Genomic DNA, 17644 nt, shown 5'->3' with positions numbered 1-17644 from the left:
CCTGTGGACCCTCGTTATCTTTCTGGACGCCACGTACCACTTGCCCCCTCCAGACCCCTTTCCTTGAGGACGAGAGGGTCGAGACCGAGGTCCTCGGCCACTTGAATTGAGAGTTTGATAGTACTCTCAAGTCCTATTCCTTTCTGCATCTTAACTCCTTCACTAGGAGTCCAATCCTCTCCTCATTTCGTTTCTAGGGAGGAAGCCCAAGTGGGACTGGGCAGCTGGGGGCCTTGGGCACACGTGAAATGAACTATCCGCTTATTTACTCTTTAGCTTCTTGAAGAAGCCCCATTGGATATTCACATCTAGGTTGGCAATGAATGGAACAAAGAACAAGAACTAGATTGTAAGCCTTCTGAGGGCAGGAACTATGGCTGTCCACTGTAATATCCCCAGCACCGAGCACAGATCCTAACCTATACAGCCGTTACCTCTGATTGAATGAATAGGGAAATTATTTTTTCTATAAGGAAATACACTAAGTAATAGTGCTTATGTTGGCATGTTGGGACTAGTGGTCGTTTTTTCTTTGTTTTGACCTTTCTGTACTTTACTGTATTTTGTAATATGTATTATCTTTAGGATAAGAAAAGGTTCTTTCTAAAAGGATGCATTTGTAATGAGGATAAAAAAGCACACTGTAAAAACCTCAAGTTCCAGCTGTGGTGCTCAGACTTTGGACAAGCCACTAAACTGCTCTGTGCCTCAGTTTCTCCATCTGTAAAATGAAGCGAATAATAGTATCTGCTGCCTAGTCTGAGGATCATATGAGAAGATGAGAACAAAAGCATTATACAGTATACATCAGAGGTTACAAACTGGTGTGTTTTGTGTGGCCCATGTTGTTGGCCAGCAGAGTTTAAAATTTGAATTGGTTTGCTACTTTTAAAATGTGGCTATTTCACAGAGCAATTTGGATTTCTGGCTTCTCTTGAAACTTTTAAAGAACTGCAGGCTAGTTCTAAGAAGCCCAACAGGCTACGTAAGCGGTCCTAATGTCTTGAACAATGAAATGGAGGAAATCCTATATGCATGATCCAGTCACTATGAAGACTGTCTCTCATCTGTAGCAACCCTGCTTGCAAATCAAGTTAAGCAAGGCCCCATGGAGACAGAAGGACAGACTGAACTCTGGGGACTAGGCTCCATGTAGTGGGAGCCGAGGGCAGAGAGTGCCACATAAAGGGCCAGCTAAGTGGATGAAAGATTGGACACCTCTGCATTGTGACTCCCTGCAACATGCCTCATTATGACCATGCTCCCTCACCTGTTGGTGGGTGTCCCCAGGTCCTGGCATGAGTGCAGTGTGGGTCAGGGCCGGTGGGCCGGGGGCGTTCCGTGGTCAAGGTGGCCCTAGGACCCCCCACTCACCATGGAAAACCGGCTCTGTTATGACAACCTGGGGTGCTGCCATCAATACCAAGAAAGTACCCAGAATGCGGAGGACTTCCTACTCCTGTTGCTGGGCCTTGTCATTCTTGTCAGCATTGGGATCAGCTTGGCAACTATGGTCAATGATGGTTGGGGATCACCAGTAGGGGTGAAGAGGGCTGAGGGTGGGAACCAGCTGCAGCCTGCACCACCGTCTGCAGCAATGTTCTTGGCTTGGAATGGGGGTGAAGGTAGAGAGCCTGGCCTTCATTTTCACCCACCGCACCCCACCCCACGCCAGATATGGCATGGGCTCCAGAAAGCCTTAGAAAAGTCCATGTATTGGATTAATCAGAAAAGTAAGTACAGAAGACAGGTAGGGGGCAACCCGACCCTGCCATTCCCTGGGCCCTAGAAACCCAGGTCCCCAGGTTCCCAACCCTGAACTCTTCTGACAGTTGCCCTGCGCTCATGGACTCTCACCTCCCCCAGATGAAATCTCGCAGGCTTGGAAAGTTCCCCCAAACATCCTCCAGCCAAGGCCCAAGACATCCACATGCACTGCACCCTGGACCCTGTGGAAGTGAGAATGGCCCGGCCCACTTGCTACTCTTCGTCCTCCTACCATCATCTCCGCAACTGTAGCTGCAGCTGCAGCCGCCACCCCTGCAGCCACCAGCGGAGGCCGAAGATCCGCAGACAGTTCCCCTACAGCCGCTCAGGCTTCTGTAGGCTGCATCGCAGCCACGGGATGTCACAGCTGCGGCTGATACCCTCCTTTGATTAGGAGGACCTGGACTCTTACCTGGAGGAGGAGGACGACCTTTCCTTCCCACAACCCAAGTTCCCTTGGGGGTGCTGGGAAGGGCTCTACCAGCAGATGGGCCTGCCCTCCAACATGGGCCTCTGGGGTCACCAAGGTGGGATCCTGGCCAGCCTACCACCACCCTGTCTACGTGTCGCCCGAGCTGCACTGCATGCCCAAGCGTGTGGAGACCAAGTCCGAGCTAAGGCTGCAGTCCTTCGGGGCCCCCTGCTCACCATCCCGCATCTGGGGCAACATGGACATTGACGAGTGGACCTCTTCTCCACCACTTCCCCGACTGCTGCCCCCTAACCCCTCGTGGGTCCCTGTGGTGCACAGCACTTACCCCTCAAGGGGCCATCTCCCGTATGACTCCTGGGATCAGCGGCAGCGTGGTCTGGAGGCCTCTGAGCCTCCATCCGCTCTGGTGCCTCGGAGCTGCCGGCCCGAAGCCTGGCAGCGCAGATCCCCCCCAGCCCAAGGACGGAGCCTCCACAGCTGTGCTCACAGCCAGACCAACCACAGCCTGCGCCCCTCCACGGGACGCTTGAACTACTCCCGGGATCCCCACGAGGTGTGGCGCCGATAGCTGAATGGGCAGAGATGCTGCCTGTGCGCACCCTCTGGCCGCCTCCGCCTCCCTCACGGTGCTGGCCGAGGCCTCTACCAGCGGGCCTCGGATCCCAGCTCAGCGCTGCTCCTCCGCCCCTTCCAGACTCTGCCAGACGTCCAGGCTACTGAGCACCCTCCACCCCAGCCCACCTTCATGCCACTCCGCGGGAACCCGGGGGGAAATGCCAACTACCAGGTGTATGACAGCCTGGAGCTGAAGCAGCAAGTGCAGGAAGCCAAGCGCGGGCCAACTCGCTGCTACCTTCCACCTCGGCCTCGAGGCCCTCCCTGCATGGAAGCCAGACTGGGAAAATGAACTGGCCAGCAGCTAATGGGGGCGGGGTCGGGGTGCGGCTGGGCATGGAGAGAGGGATAAAGAGCACCAGAGTCCAGGAAACATTGGTGGTCTGTGGCTTGGAAGCACCACTCCTGCCAGCCTTGTTCCCTGCCCTTGGCTTCCTGCAATAAGAAGCCAGTGTCCCCTTCTGGGCCTGAGGGTCCCCTTGGTTTAGTGGCCACAGTCCTGCCAGCAGGCCCCTCCTGGTCCGATACCATGCACTAAGTAGACCTGCAGCTGCAGACTCCAAACCACTGGTCTCTGGGCACCTCCTCTTTGTCTCAGTTGTCCCTGTTGACAAAGAAGTTCATACAAGAAGCTGCTTCCAAACTGGGAGTTTCCACATCTGGGCCGGTCCACCTCCACGACCAGTGAAGGGCATGAAGAAGGCTGAGGATCTGGACTCCAACCAGTCCTTCCGCAGGGCTCTGAGGCCAAGGTCTTAATAGTCTCAGGAGGGGCCAAGAGATGGAATGTGTCATTTGAACAAGTGAGTCAGCGGGCGGTGAGCGAATGTTTCACCGCTCGAGGGGAGGCGTGCCAGCCTCCGGGCCCTGTTTGACTGACCAGGCTCAGCTTACCTGACCCTGGTAACCAGGGAATGCCACGCTGGTCCCTGCTTTTCATCCCCCTGCCTCACTGTGACACCACCTCTTGCCCGATTAAGACTCACTCTGGCTCCCAGTATATATATGGAGGCCAAGGGACTCAGGCAGTCCTGGGACCCCCGGCCATGGATGAGCAAACCCATTAACTACCCCAGCCGTGCTCTGGCACCACCCCCAGGAAATGGCAGGACTTAAGAGACTCAATTCTTCTGATCTTGGTCAGCTTCATCTTGCTCAACGTGGGGATCAAAGTGGTGACTCGGGTGAAGGCAGGATCTTGGCAGTGGGGTTGGGGGAGACCTGGGATCTTGAAGGGGCTGACATGGGAGGGCTGCTGCGGTGTGGCCAGACAAGGGTTGGATTTCAGGGCTCACCCTGATCCCGAATTCCCCCCTCCCTTGCTTCCCTCAGCTCCGGATGCATCTGAAGAGATACATGCGGGCAGGTTTCAACCGTATTTTCCCCAAAGGTAAGTGGGCGCCAGTGTGGGCTCAGGGGATGTGGGCCTGTCCCCTTTCTTCAATCCCTGTCTTGATTCTCAGCCCCTCAGGAACCCAGGCCCTGTCTCATCTCGCCTTTCCCCACAGATAAGCAAGCCAGCTGTGTAGGTAGCCATCGCATGTGCATGCGCTGCTCCGTGGATCCCAAGAATATGTGCTCAAGAGTTTCTCCCCACTTCCAGCATCGCCCAAGCTTCCTGCACAGGCACCCAAACCAACTTGACCCCTGGATACCAGAAACAGATGATGAGATGGCTTCTAAGAGCTGCTGGATGTCGCCTCAGTGTGGACGGGCTTGGGCTTCCACGGAGGCTCTACAGGGACTGTGGAAGGAGGGGGTAGTGCGAGCTGGGGAGCACCCTCCGTTCACAGCCTTAAAGTCCCAAGCCACCTTTAACTCCAGGTGAGAGACAACTTCCAAGCTCAGCAGAAGCAAGGTGGACATGGTTCCACTCTGCCTGCCCCAAGAGAGCAAGACTAAGACCCCAGACTATGACTCAGCCCAGGCCCCAGCCCGGGCCCAGACCTGCCCCCCAGTTCAGCTCCCTGCACATTCTCCTGCCAAGGCCCAGACCTTCTCCTACAAGCACCCCACTGTGCACGCCCCAGCTCAGGCCCAGACTTGCTCCACTTTCCACCTCCCTGAGCACACTACCCCCCAGGCCCAGACCCCCTCACCAGCCCTCAACCCTGAGCACAGCCCTGCCCAGGTCCATGGCCTGGAGCATACCTCAGCCCATACCCCAGCCCAGGCCCAAGCCCAGGCCCCCTCACATGCCTCAGCCCAATTCCTGGGCCACACTTCTCTCTGCACCCTGACCCATGCTCATCTGACCTATACCCATGCCAACACTCTGGTCCCTCCCCCAACTTCTGCCCCTGCTACTACTCCTGCCCTAGCCCCTACACCAGCCCCTGTCCCGATCTCTGCCACAACCTCTGTCCCAGCACTGGTCATGGCCCTGACGACCACTCCAGTCCCTTCCACCACCCGTACCCCCATCCTAGATTCTATTCTCTCTACCTTGTCTACCTTCGACCAAGGCCTCTCCACTGGCCATGTGGTCTACTATGCCCGCAGCATGAAGCAGAACTTATTCCATGTGTGTCCCCCTCAGAACTCTGGGTACTCCAGAAATGACTTGGGTACCCTCTCCAGGCCCCAAGAGGGGCATGGTCTGGTGAGCTCTGGTACAGCTGAGCAAACACTGAAGCAATGTAGTGGGGACAGTGTCAAGCCCTCCACAGGGTCCATACTGGGTTACGTGGAGTTGGGGAATATGGAATGGAAGATCCCAAATGATGCCAAAGACAAATTTGTACAGTCCAAGACCTTCGCTCACTGTAGCTCCCATCCTTGCCAGTCTGAGAAGAGAAACACGGATCCCCAGACTCCAGTCTACCCCAAATTCCTGGTGTACTCCAAGGATGCTGCACCTTCTCAACCTTGCTTCCATTCTCCGACCAGTGCCCAGAGCTCACCATGCACCATGCCTCCACCATGCACTCTTTCTCTGCCTCTTGTTTTCCCAGATCCTTTGTCCTTCATCAACACAGCAACCACCAGAAGCCCTCCACCTTAATACAAACCCCCACCTTTCCCCCAACCTCCAAGTCTCCTCAGTCTGTCCTCTCTCCCCAGGGCCCCATCCCTCCCCAGTTATCCACCACTTCCCAAACCCCAAACCAGCCCCAACCCCCAGAACTTCATGAGAGTCTAGGTTTCAACCAATGCTCTGTCCTCCAAAGGACCCCAGGCCTTACCGGAGACACAGGCCTCCCCAAGAACCCAGGCCTTGCTCAAGATCCAGGCCTCCACGAACTACGAGGCCTTACCAAAGACCCTTACCTCTGCAAGAATCCAAGCCTTTCCCAAGACTCTGACCTTCAGAAGAATCCAGTCATTACCCAAGATTCTTGGCCACATTAGAGTCCATGCCATGCCCAAGACTCTGCAGTCAACAAGAGCTCAGTCCTTTGCCAGGAGTCTGATCTCCATAAGAGCCCAGGTCTTGTGCAAACCGCTCGCCTCCATAAGGGCTCAAGCCTTACCCGAGACTCCGGAGACTACAAGAATCCAGGCCTGACCCAAGATTCTGGAGTCTGCAGGAGCCAAGGCCTTAATCAAGATTCTGACCTCCATAAGAATCCTGGCCTTACCCAAGATGCTGGAATTTACAGGAGCTCAGAACATACCCATGACCCTAACTTCCACAAAGACTCAGGAATTAATCGAGATCCTGGCCCCCATAAGAGTCCAGCCCTTACTCAAGACTCTGGCTTATCCAAGAGACGAGGCCTCCATAACAACTCAGGCCTCCACAAGAACCCTCTAGGAACTGACTCTGTCCAAGTTTGGGGCCCACGTCAGACCCAAAAGTCATTTATATCTGAGACAGTTCCTCGAAAGGAGGATGCAGGGCAGCACATACCATGGACTTCTGTCCCAGCCAGTCACAACTCCTGCTCTGCCAAGGCTCAGGGGCCCTACAATGACCTGCTAACCTCCTCGCAGCGAACAGGCAGCCAAGCCTGGGTGTACCACCCGATACCGTTCCCCCAGCCTGCCAGAACTATGGCCAGATGTCTACACCTCCCAAAACCAGCAGGCACCCGGCTAGGGCATGTGGTCTTTGATGCCCGCCAGAGACAGCAGACAGAGACAAGTGCTAAGCTCTCTCTAGGGCGTGTGGTCTTTGACGCCCGCCAGAGACAGCAGACAGGGACAAGTGCGAAGCTCTCTCTAGGGCGTGTGGTCTTTGACGCCCGCCAGAGACAGCAGACAGGGACAAGTGCGAAGCTCTCTCTAGGGCGTGTGGTCTTTGACGCCCGCCAGAGACAGCAGACAGGGAAAAGTGCGAAGCTCTCTCTAGGGCGTGTGGTCCTTGACGCCAGCCAGAAACAGCAGACAGGGACAAGTGCGAAGCTCTCTCTAGGGCGTGTGGTCTTTGACGCCCGCCAGAGACAGCAGACAGGGACAAGTGCGAAGCTCTCTCTAGGGCGTGTGGTCTTTGACGCCCGCCAGAGACAGCAGACAGGGACAAGTGCGAAGCTCTCTCTAGGGCGTGTGGTCTTTGACGCCCGCCAGAGACAGCAGACAGGGACAAGTGCGAAGCTCTCTCTAGGGCGTGTGGTCTTTGACGCCCCCCAGAGACAGCAGACAGGGACAAGTGCGAAGCTCTCTCTAGGTCGTGTGGTCTTTGATGCTCGCCAGAGACAGCAGACAGGGACAAGTGCGAAGCTCTCTCTAGGGCGTGTGGTCTTTGACGCCCGCCAGAGACAGCAGACAGGGACAAGTGCGAAGCTCTCTCTAGGGCGTGTGGTCTTTGACGCCCGCCAGAGACAGCAGACAGGGACAAGTGCGAAGCTCTGTCTCCCAGGCGCCTTCATAGGGCGACATCCAACTGCCGGAGTCCAGCTCCAGCGAGTCAAGGGATACCCGAGGGATAGATAGCGTCGGCGAAGGAAATAAATCTATTACACTTCTTAAAGTATCAGCATTGCATGTTTCTCTCTCTTCTTTATTGTTTACAATCACAGGTTTATATATTGTAGTTGATTACATTACCAGGTATGTGACCAAACAATCTTAGCACAATCAAACCTCAAAATGTTCTCTAAAGATTTTTTTTTAAATATGCCCTAGTTTCTAGATGTCCTATTAAAATATTTCCCAAGTTCCCATTAATCACAGGTTATTTCTTAGTAACCAAGCCAAGCAGTTATATGATTATTTTAATTGTAAAAGTTGAAGCTACTTGTTCCTATTTCTCTTCTTGCATGGGCAACCTTTTACAATGGTTCCACGAAAATATTTACAATGTACCCTGCATGCCCTTTCTCGTTGTTTCCTTCAACTGAGACAGTGCTTTCTCCCTATCCTAGCAACTAATTCTGCTCTAGGCATTTACTTTTCTATAATTAATCTTCCTTTATAATAGAACCATAAATTTCCTATGTCATCAGGAACTCCAGCCCATGGCCATAACTCCATACTAGAGGGTGTTTCTCATAAAAATATCCCTTTAGTTCCAGGCTCTTAATTCTTTACCCATTTCCCCGGGTCTTTAGTGGGTACTTCCCATTCTGTGGTAGTTTCAGGAGGGGGAGTCCTAGAGGAATTTTTCTTTCACGTGGAGCAACATCCCCCCAAAATTGCCCCTATATTTAAATTTATTATCATAAAACATAACAACAGAGCTGTAGTCCACCTTCCTGGCACGGCGCTGCCTTGCAGTTTCGCCTTCCGTTGCTTCATGACTTTGTCATGGTGCAATGGATCCAGGATGGCTTCCAACATCCAACAACTCACCGGAGACCATCAAGGAGTGGGGATATCAGTGTGTGGTGAGAAACATAGAAAAAGAGGGGACAGGTAAGCATGAGGAATAAAGAGACAAGAGAAGTGTTCTGTGGACTTTGGAGGACATCCAACCCAGCCCCATCCCACAGGGCCTGATGAGGACCGAAACTATCCCTGCTTTCCCTCCATCGCTCTCTAGCTAAATCCGTTATCCCCAAGGCCCTAGAGCTGCACTGTCAATTACAGTAGCCACTAGCCAAAGGCCTATTAGAATGTAAATTACTTAAAATTAAGGAAAATTAATTCTATTAAAAATTAAGTTAAAAAGTTAAAACTTCTCTTCCTCAGGGAAGAGAATTTCCCTGACATCCAATTCTGTTCCCTGGCAGTCCAGTTGTTGGGACGTGGCGCTTTCACTGATGTGGCAGTGGTTCAATCCCTGGTCAGGGAATTCAGACCCCGCAAGCTTCATGGCTTGGCCAGAAAAAAAAAAAGAAATTCTCTTCATCAGTGCCATGATCTTCTAAGTGCTCAGTAGCCACATGGAGCTAGTGGCTACTGCATTGGATGGCACAGATTTAGAACATTTCCATCATCATGAAAAATGCTATTGGAGAGCAGTGCTTTAGAGCTTAGAGCAATTTTCCTTTCCCTGTCACCCACCCCCAGCATCTTAAAGCTCCCCCAGAGCGCAGAGAACTTAGTTCTTTTTAGGATGGCTCAGAAGCCACCCTCTGGGGAGGAGGTAAGATGTAGGGATGGACACCCAATGCCTGATTTCCCCAGCCTGTGAGAAAGAGTCCAGGCTTCAGTTTTCCTCATCTGGTCTCTTGGGTCACGACCAGATGTATGCAAACTTGCCTCCTCCATTCTGGGCTGTGTTTGGGGCTCTTGGTTGATATGATTTACATTTTAACGGGATCAATGTGGCTGCTCTGTTGAGAACAGTCAGCAGGGCGGCAAAGGATGAAGCAAAGAGGAGGCCTTTGTAATAACTCAGATCTGAGGTAATGGTGAGTTGTACCAGGATGGTAGTGGTAGATGGGTTAAGTCATCAGTTTCAGGATATATGTTGAAGGTAGAGCCAATAGGGTTTGGTATGGATTGGATATGGGATGAGAGAGAGGAGAGCTGAGAATGACACCAAGGGATTTGGCCTGAGCCACAGGAAAGATCGAGTTGTCATTTATGACCTGAGGAAGACTGGGGAGTCGGTGGTGAGGGAATTAAGTTTTGGACATGTTAAGTTCGAGATGTCTATTGGACACCCAAATGGAGAGGTTAAGTAGGCAGGTGGATACAAGTGTGGAATTTAGGGGAATCAGTCCAGGTTGGAGGTATAAATGTAGGAGTTATTTGCATGCAGTTGGCCCTTCCAAAAGCCTATCCTTGAGTGGGCTGGAAACACGGTCACTGATTATGCCAGGGAGATTGCTTTCTGGCAAAGCCTAATCCTTCTGCCTTCCCCTCTGTCCCCCAAGTACAGCAGATAGGGCTCTCGATCTTTGCCCTGCTGACCCTCACTGTTTTCCTGCTGCTGCTGGCAGACAAAGTGCCTGAGACCTCCCTGTCTGTCCCCGTCATTATCAAATACCTCATGTTTACCATGGTCCTCGTCACCTTCTCAGTCATCCTTAACATCGTAGTCCTCAACCTGCACCATCGCTCACCCCACACCCACCAAATGCCCCTTTGGGTCCGTCAGGTAAGAAGATCTCCTCTCCAACCTGTGTTAACTCTCAATCCCAGTATTTGGCTTTTTGTCCAGGTATCGCTCCTCACTCCCACCAACTTTCAACCTTCCCTTTCACAGACCTGAGGGAGAACTACAACTCCTGGTAGAGTGTCAAAGTGCCAAGGTCTTTGGGTGTTGAAATGTTGCCCAATTAATTTTATCTTCCCATCATTAACATTGCGTAGATCCCAGACTCTCTTCATCAATACTGCCCATCGTGGGTCCCAAGGAAGCATTCTCAGGGTTAGGTACTATCAGGGTGGAAGCCCTCAGAACTTTTCTTTCCAGTCAGGATGCCTCCTAACCCCCTTAAGGACTCTTGGGCTGTGTAGTTGCATTTCATCTGTGGGATGCATACACGCATGCGCAGGAATGGGCACGTGCCGTGGGGGTGGTTGGCGGCTTCCCTTCTGGTCTGAAAGCATAAGAGCCCCCTCCAACACGCCTCTTCTTCTACTCTGCAGATCTTTATCCACAAACTCCCTCCGTATCTGGGTCTGAAGAGACCCAAACCTGAGAGAGACCAGATACCGGAGCCACCTCCTATACCTCTCAGGGATTCTCCAGGAAGTGGCTGGGGTCGGGGAACAGATGAATATTTCATCCGCAAGCCACCACATGATTTTCTCTTCCCCAAACCCAACAGGTAGTATCTACTCCCCATGGCCCACGTAGAAGGGAGAGGGTGAACTACAGTTCCCAGAAGACTGTGCGGAGGCAGGCGTCCTAAGCTCTCAGAGGATGTCGTGGTTGAGCATCATGGGAGTTGTAGTCCCCCTTCTGTTGCCCACTGTGCGGGGAGGTGGGAACTAAAGCGTAAGGGAATAGGAGGAATTGCGGAAGGCTAGAGAGGTCGCCGCTGTTGAAGAGAACCTGAAGGGCTCTCTCACGTTTGGAAACCTGGATGGGCGTTGGAGGAGGGAGTTGGGGCGGGGCCTAGAGCACCCACGCAGGCCGTCTTTGTGCCCCGGTCGTGGCCAAACAGACTCGCCTCTTCCACGTTCCAGCCTGAACTGTCTGCCCCGGACCTGCGGCCATTTATCGATGGTCCAAAGCCGGGCTGTGTGCCTGCCTCCCGACCTACGGGAGGTCGTTTCTTCAATCAGCTACACCGCTCAACAGCTGCGGGAACAGGAGGACCACGAAGCTGTGACTCCAAAGAGGGTGGGCTAAGGCAAGGCCTGGGTGGCCTTGGCTCCACCGGCAAACTTAGGCTCCGCCCCCAGAACTCGATTTTTTTTCTGATTGGAAGTTTGCCTCACTTGGTCCCGCCCCCTGGCTTCCCACTTGTTCTTTACTCACATCCGTCGCCCGCAGTTTCGCTCTCTGCTATTCTGCGGTCCCGCCCTTGTCTCAAAGCTGTGGTATTAGGACCTGGGTGCGGTACAGGGCCTTGAGGCCGCCTTCCCTGGTTGTCTGGAGCCCAGGAACAGTTTAATCTTCCTACCCCCAGTTGAAGGAGGACTGGCAGTTTGTGGCCATGGTGGTGGACCGCCTCTTCCTGTGGACCCTCGTCATCTTTCTGGACGCCACGTACCACTTGCCCCCTCCCGACCCCTTTCCTTGAGGACGAGAGGGCCGAGACCGAGGTCCTCGGCCACTTGAATTGAGAGTTTGATAGTACTCTCAAGTCCTATCCCTTTCTGCATCTTAACTCCTTCACTAGGAGTCCAATCCTCTCCTCGTTTCGTTTCTAGGGAGGAAGCCCAAGTGGGACTGGGCAGCTGGGGGCCTTGGGCCCACCTGACATGCACTATCCGCTTATTTACTCTTTGGCTTCTTGAAGAAGCTCCATTGGATATTCACATCTAGGTTGGCAATGAATGGAACAAAGAACAAGAACTAGATTGTAAGCCTTCTGAGGGCAGGAACTATGGCTGTTCACTGTAATATCCCCAGCACCTAGCACAGATCCTAACCTATACAGCCGGTACCTCTGATTGAATGAATAGGGAAATTATTTTTTCTGTAAAGAAATACACTAAGTAATAGTGCTTATGTTGGCATGTTGGGACTAGTGGTCGTTTTTTCTTTGTTTTGACCTTTCTGTACTTTATTGTATTTTGTAATATGTATTATCTTTAGGATAAGAAAAGGTTCTTTCTAAAAGGATGCATTTGTAATGAGGATAAAAAAGCACACTGTAAAAACCTCAAGTTCCAGCTGTGATGCTCAAACTTTGGACAAGCTACTAAACTGCTCTGCCTCAGTTTCTCCATCTGTAAAATGAAGCGAATAATAGTATCTGCTGCCTAGTCTGAGGATCATATGAGAAGATGAGAACAAAAGCATTATACAGTATACATCAGAGGTTACAAACTGGTGTGTTTTGTGTGGCCCATGTTGTTGGCCAGCAGAGTTTAAAATTTGAATTGGTTTGCTACTTTTAAAATGTGGCTATTTCACAGAGCAATTTGGATTTCTGGCTTCTCTTGAAACTTTTAAAGAACTGCAGGCTAGTTCTAAGAAGCCCAACAGGCTACGTAAGCGGTCCTAATGTCTTGAACAATGAAATGGAGGAAATCCTATATGCATGATCCAGTCACTATGAAGACTGTCTCTCATCTGTAGCAACCCTGCTTGCAAATCAAGTTAAGCAAGGCCCCATGGAGACAGAAGGACAGACTGAACTCTGGGGACTAGGCTCCATGTAGTGGGAGCCGAGGGCAGAGACGGCCACCTAAAGGACCAGCTGAGTGGATGAAAGATTGGACAACTCCGCATTGTGACTCCCTGCAATGGGCCTCATTATGACCATGCTCCCTCACCTGTTGGTGGGTGTCCCCAGGTCCTGGCATGAGTGCAGTGTGGGTCAGGGCTGGTGGGGTTGGGGGGGGTGGGGCGTCCCACGGCTCAGGCGGCCCTAGGACCCGCCCACCATGGAACACCAGCTCTGGTATGACAACCTGGGGTGCTGCCATCAATACCAAGAAAGTACCCAGAATGCGGAGGACTTCCTACTCCTGTTGCTGGGCCTTGTCATTCTTGTCAGCATTGGGATCAGCATGGCAACTATGGTCAGCGATGGTTGGGGATCACCAGTAGGGGTGAAGATGGCTGAGGGTGGGAACCAGCTGCAGCCTGCACCTCCGTCTGCAGGAACGGTCTTGGCTGGGAGTGGTGGTGAGTGTAGAGAGCCTGGCCTTCATTTTCACCCACCCCACCCCACCCCACACCAGATATGGCATGGGCTCCAGAATGCCTTAGACAAGACCATGTATTGTATTATTCTGAAAAGTAACTATAGAAGACAGCTAGGGGGCACCCCGCCTCGCCATTCCCAGGGCCCTAGAAACCCAGGCTCCCAGGTTCCCAAACCTGAAATCTTCTGACAGTTGCCCTGCCCTCACGGACTCTCGCCTCCCACAGATGAAATCTCACAGGCTTGTGAAAGTTCCTCCAAACATCCTCCAGCCAAGGCCCAAGACATCCACATCCACTGCACCCTGGACCCTGTGGAAGTGAGAATGGCCCGGCCCACTTGCTACTCCTCGTCCTCCTACCACCATCTCCGCAACCGTAGCCGCAGCTGCAGCCGCCACCCCTGAAGCCACCAGGGGAGGCCCAAGAATTTAGAAAATTCCCCTCCAGCTGCTCAGGCTTCCGTAGGCCGCATCGCCTCCACGGGATGTCACAGCTGCCTCCGATGCCCTCCTTTAACTGGGAGGACCCGGACTCCTACCTGGAGGAGGAGGACCAACTTTCCTTCCCACAACCCAAGTACCCGTGGGGGTGCTGGGGAGGGCTCTACCAGCAGATGGGTCTGCCCTCCAACGTGGGCCTCTGGGGTCGACAGGGTGGGATCCTGGCCATCCAGCCACCAGCCTGTCTCTACCTGTTGCCCGAGCTGCACCGCATGCCCAAGTGTGTGGAGGCCAAGTCTGAGCTAGGGCTGCAGTCCTTCGGGGCCCCTTGCTCGCCATCCCGCATCTGGGGCAATGTGGATGCTGACCAGTGGACCTCGTCTCCATCACTTACCCGACGGCTGCCCCCTAAGAGCTCGTGGGTCCCTGGGGCGCACAGAACTTACCCCTCAGGGGGCCATCTCCCGTATGACTCCTGGGATCAGCGGCGGCGTGGTCTGGAGGGCTCTGAGCCTCCATCAGCTCTGGTGCCTCAGGGCTACCGGCCCGAAGCATGGCAGCGCAACTCCCCACCGGCCCACGGACGGAGCCTGCACAGCTGTGCTCACAGCCAGCCCAACCACAGCCCGCGCTACTCCACGGGACACTTGAACTACTCCCGGGATCCCCACGAGGTGCGGCGCTGGGCGGCCGAATGGGCAGAGATGCTGCCTGTGCGGCACCCTCTGGCCGCCTCCGCCTCCTTCACGGTGCTGGCTGAGGCCCCTACCAACGGGCCTCGGATCCCAGCTCAGCGCTGCTCCTCCACCCCTCCCAGACTCTGCCCGATGTCCAGGCTACCGAACGCCCTCCACCCATGCCGACCTTCATGCCACTCAGCCGGAACCCAGGGGGAAATGCCAACTACCAGGTGTATGACAGCCTGGAGTTGAAGCGGCAAGTGCAGGATGCCAAGCGCGGGCCAACTCGCTGCTACCTTCCACCTCGGCCTCGAGGTCCTCTCTTCACGGAAGCCAGACTGGGAAAATGAACTGGCCAGCAGCTAATGGGGGCGGGTGGGGAGCGGCAGGGCATGGAGAGAGGAATAAAGAGCGCCATGGTCCAGAAAACATTGGCGGTCTGTGGCTTGGAAGCGCCACTCCTTCTGCCAGCTTGGGTCCCTGCCTTTGGCTTCCTGCAATAAGAAGCCAGTGTCCCCTTCTGGGCCTGAGGGTCCCCTTGGTTTAGTGGCCACAGTCCTGCCAGCAGGCCCCTCCTGGTCCAATACCATGCACTAAGTAGATCTGCAGCTGCAGTCTCCAAACCACTGGTCTCTTGGCACCTCCTCTGTGTCTCAGCTGTCCCTGTCCCCAAAGAGCCTCATACAAGAAGCTGCTTCCAAACTGGGAGGTTCCACATCTGGGCAGGTCCAGCTCCACAGCCAGTGAAGGGCATGAAGAAGGCTGAGGCTCTGGACTCCAGCCAGGCCTTCCGCAGGGCTCTGAGGCCAAGGTTTTTCTAGTCTCAAGAGGGGCCAAGAGATGGAATGTGACATTTGAACAAGTGAGTCAGTGGGCGGTGAGCGAATGTTTGACAGCTCGAGGGGAGGTGTGCCGGAATCCGTTCCCTGTTTGGCTGTCCAGTCTCAGCTTACCTCACTTGGGTAACCAGGGAATGCCACGCCTGGCCCACTTTTTCGTCCCCCTCCCTCACTGTGACGCCACCACCTGCCCCATTATGACCCAGTCTGTCTCCCAGTATATATATGGAGGCCAGGGGACCCAGGCAGTCCTGGGACCACCAGCCATGGCTGAGCAATCCCATTACCTACCCCAGACGTGCTCTGGCACCACCCCCGGAAATGGCAGGACCTAGGAGGTTCAATTCTTCTGATCCTTTTCAGCTTCATCTTGCTCAACTTGGGGATTAATGCGGTGACTATGGTGAGGGCAGGATCTGGGCAGTGGGTTAGGGGGAGCACTGGAGTTGTAAAGGGTCGGAGGTGGGAGGGCTTCTCGGGTGAGGCCGGACAAGGGTTGGATTTCAGGGTTCACCCTGATCCCGTCCTCCCCCCTCCCCTGCTTCCCTCATCTCTGGATGCATCTGAAGAGATTCTTGCGGGCACGTTTCAATCGTATTTTCCCCAAAGGTGAGTGGGCGCCAGCGTGGGCTCAGGGGATATGGGCCTGTCACCTTTCTTCTATCCCTGACTTGATTCTCAGGCCCTCAGGAACCCAGGCCCTGTCCCAATTCACTTTTCCCTGCAGACAAGCAAGCCAGCTGTGTAGGCAGACATCGCATGTGCATGCACTGCCCCGTGGATCCACAGAACCTGTGTTCAAGAGTTTGTCCCTGGTTCCGCCATCACCCAAGCTTCTGGCTCAGGCACCCAAAACACCTTGACTGCTGGATACCAGAAAGAGATAATGAGACGGCTTCTAAGGGCTGCTGGATGCCTCCTCAGTGCGGACGGCTTGGGCTTCCAAGGAGGCTCCACGGGGACTGTGGAAGGAAGGGGTATTGGGAGCTCGGAAGGCCCCTGCGGTCACAGCCTTAAAGTCCCAAGCCACCTTTAACTCCAGGTGAGAGACATCTTCCAAGCTCCGCAGGATAAGCAAGGGGGACATGGTTCCAATGCGCCTGCCCCAAAGACCAAGGTTAAGACCCCAGACTATGACACAGCCCAGGCCAAAGCCCGGGTCCAGACCTGCCCCCCAGTTCAGCTCCCTGCACATTCTCCTGCCAAGGCCCAGAACTTCTCCTACAAGCACCCCTCTGTGCACGCCCAACCTCAGGCCCAGACTTGCTTCACATTACAACCCCCTGAGCACACTATCGCCCAGGTCCAGACACCCTCCACAGCCCTAAACCCTGAGCTCAGCCCTGCCCAGGTCCATGGCCCTGAGCACACCTCAGCCTATACCCCAGCCCAGGCCCAAGCCCAGGCCCCCTCACATGCCTCAGCCCATTCCCTGGGCCACACTTCTCTCTGCACCCTGACCCATGCTCATCTGACCTATACCCATGCCAACACTCTGGTCCCTCCCCCAACTTCTGCCCCTGCTACTACTCCTGCCCTAGACCCTACACCAGCCCCTGTCCCGATCTCTGCCACAACCTCTGTCCCAGCACTGGTCATGGCCCTGACGACCACTCCAGTCCCTTCCAACACCCATACCCCCATGCTACATTCTATTCCCTCTACATTGTCTGCCTTCAGCCAAGTCCTCTCCTCTGGCCATGTGGTCTACGATGCCCGCAGCATAAAGCAGAACTTATTCCATGTGTGTCCCCGTCAGAACTCTGGGTACTCCAGAAATGACTTGGGTACCCTCTTCAGGCCCCAAGAGGGGCATGGTCTGGTGAGCTCTGGTACAGCTGAGCAAACACTGAAGCAATGTAGTGGGGACAGTGCCAAGCCCTCCACAGGGTCCATACTGGGTTATGTGGAGTTGGGGAATATGGAATGGAAGATCTCAAATGATGCCAAAGACAAATTTGTACAGTCCAAGACCTTCGCTTACTGTAGCTTCCATCCTTGCAGTTCTGAGAAGAGAAACACGGATGCCCAGACTCCCGTCTACCCCAAATTCCTGGTGTACTCCAATGATGCTACACCTTCTCAACCTTGCTTCCATTCTCCGACCGGTGCCCAGAGCTCACCATGCCCCATTCCTCCCCCACACACTCTTTCTCTGCCTCTTGTTTCTCGCAGTTCCTTTGTCCTTCATCAACACAGCAACCACCAGAAGCCCTCCACCTTAATACAAACCCCCACATTTCCCCCAACCTCCAAGTCTCCTCAAT

At 54.0% G+C, this 17644-nt stretch overlaps 1 long non-coding RNA gene and 1 pseudogene across 2 annotated transcripts in view; both read left to right on the top strand.

Annotated features, from left to right (window-relative positions):
• The window catches only part of LOC307068486, a 207001-nt gene that overhangs the window by 26879 nt on the left and 162478 nt on the right, over positions 1–17644 (top strand). The gene's annotated exons all lie outside the window — the stretch shown is intronic.
• Positions 1376–11841, top strand: LOC307067402 (uncharacterized protein SPEM2-like; annotated as a pseudogene). The gene is made up of 7 exons: positions 1376–1513; positions 1676–1733; positions 1867–3139; positions 4148–4205; positions 4324–4639; positions 11282–11438; positions 11728–11841. The product of its transcript is annotated as an uncharacterized protein SPEM2-like (transcript).

Source organism: Hyperoodon ampullatus, assembly GCF_949752795.1.
Source record: "Hyperoodon ampullatus genome assembly, chromosome: 19".
In the NCBI taxonomy this organism is placed as follows: Eukaryota; Metazoa; Chordata; class Mammalia; order Artiodactyla; family Ziphiidae; genus Hyperoodon; species Hyperoodon ampullatus.
This window is presented reverse-complemented; position numbering and strand designations above follow the sequence as displayed.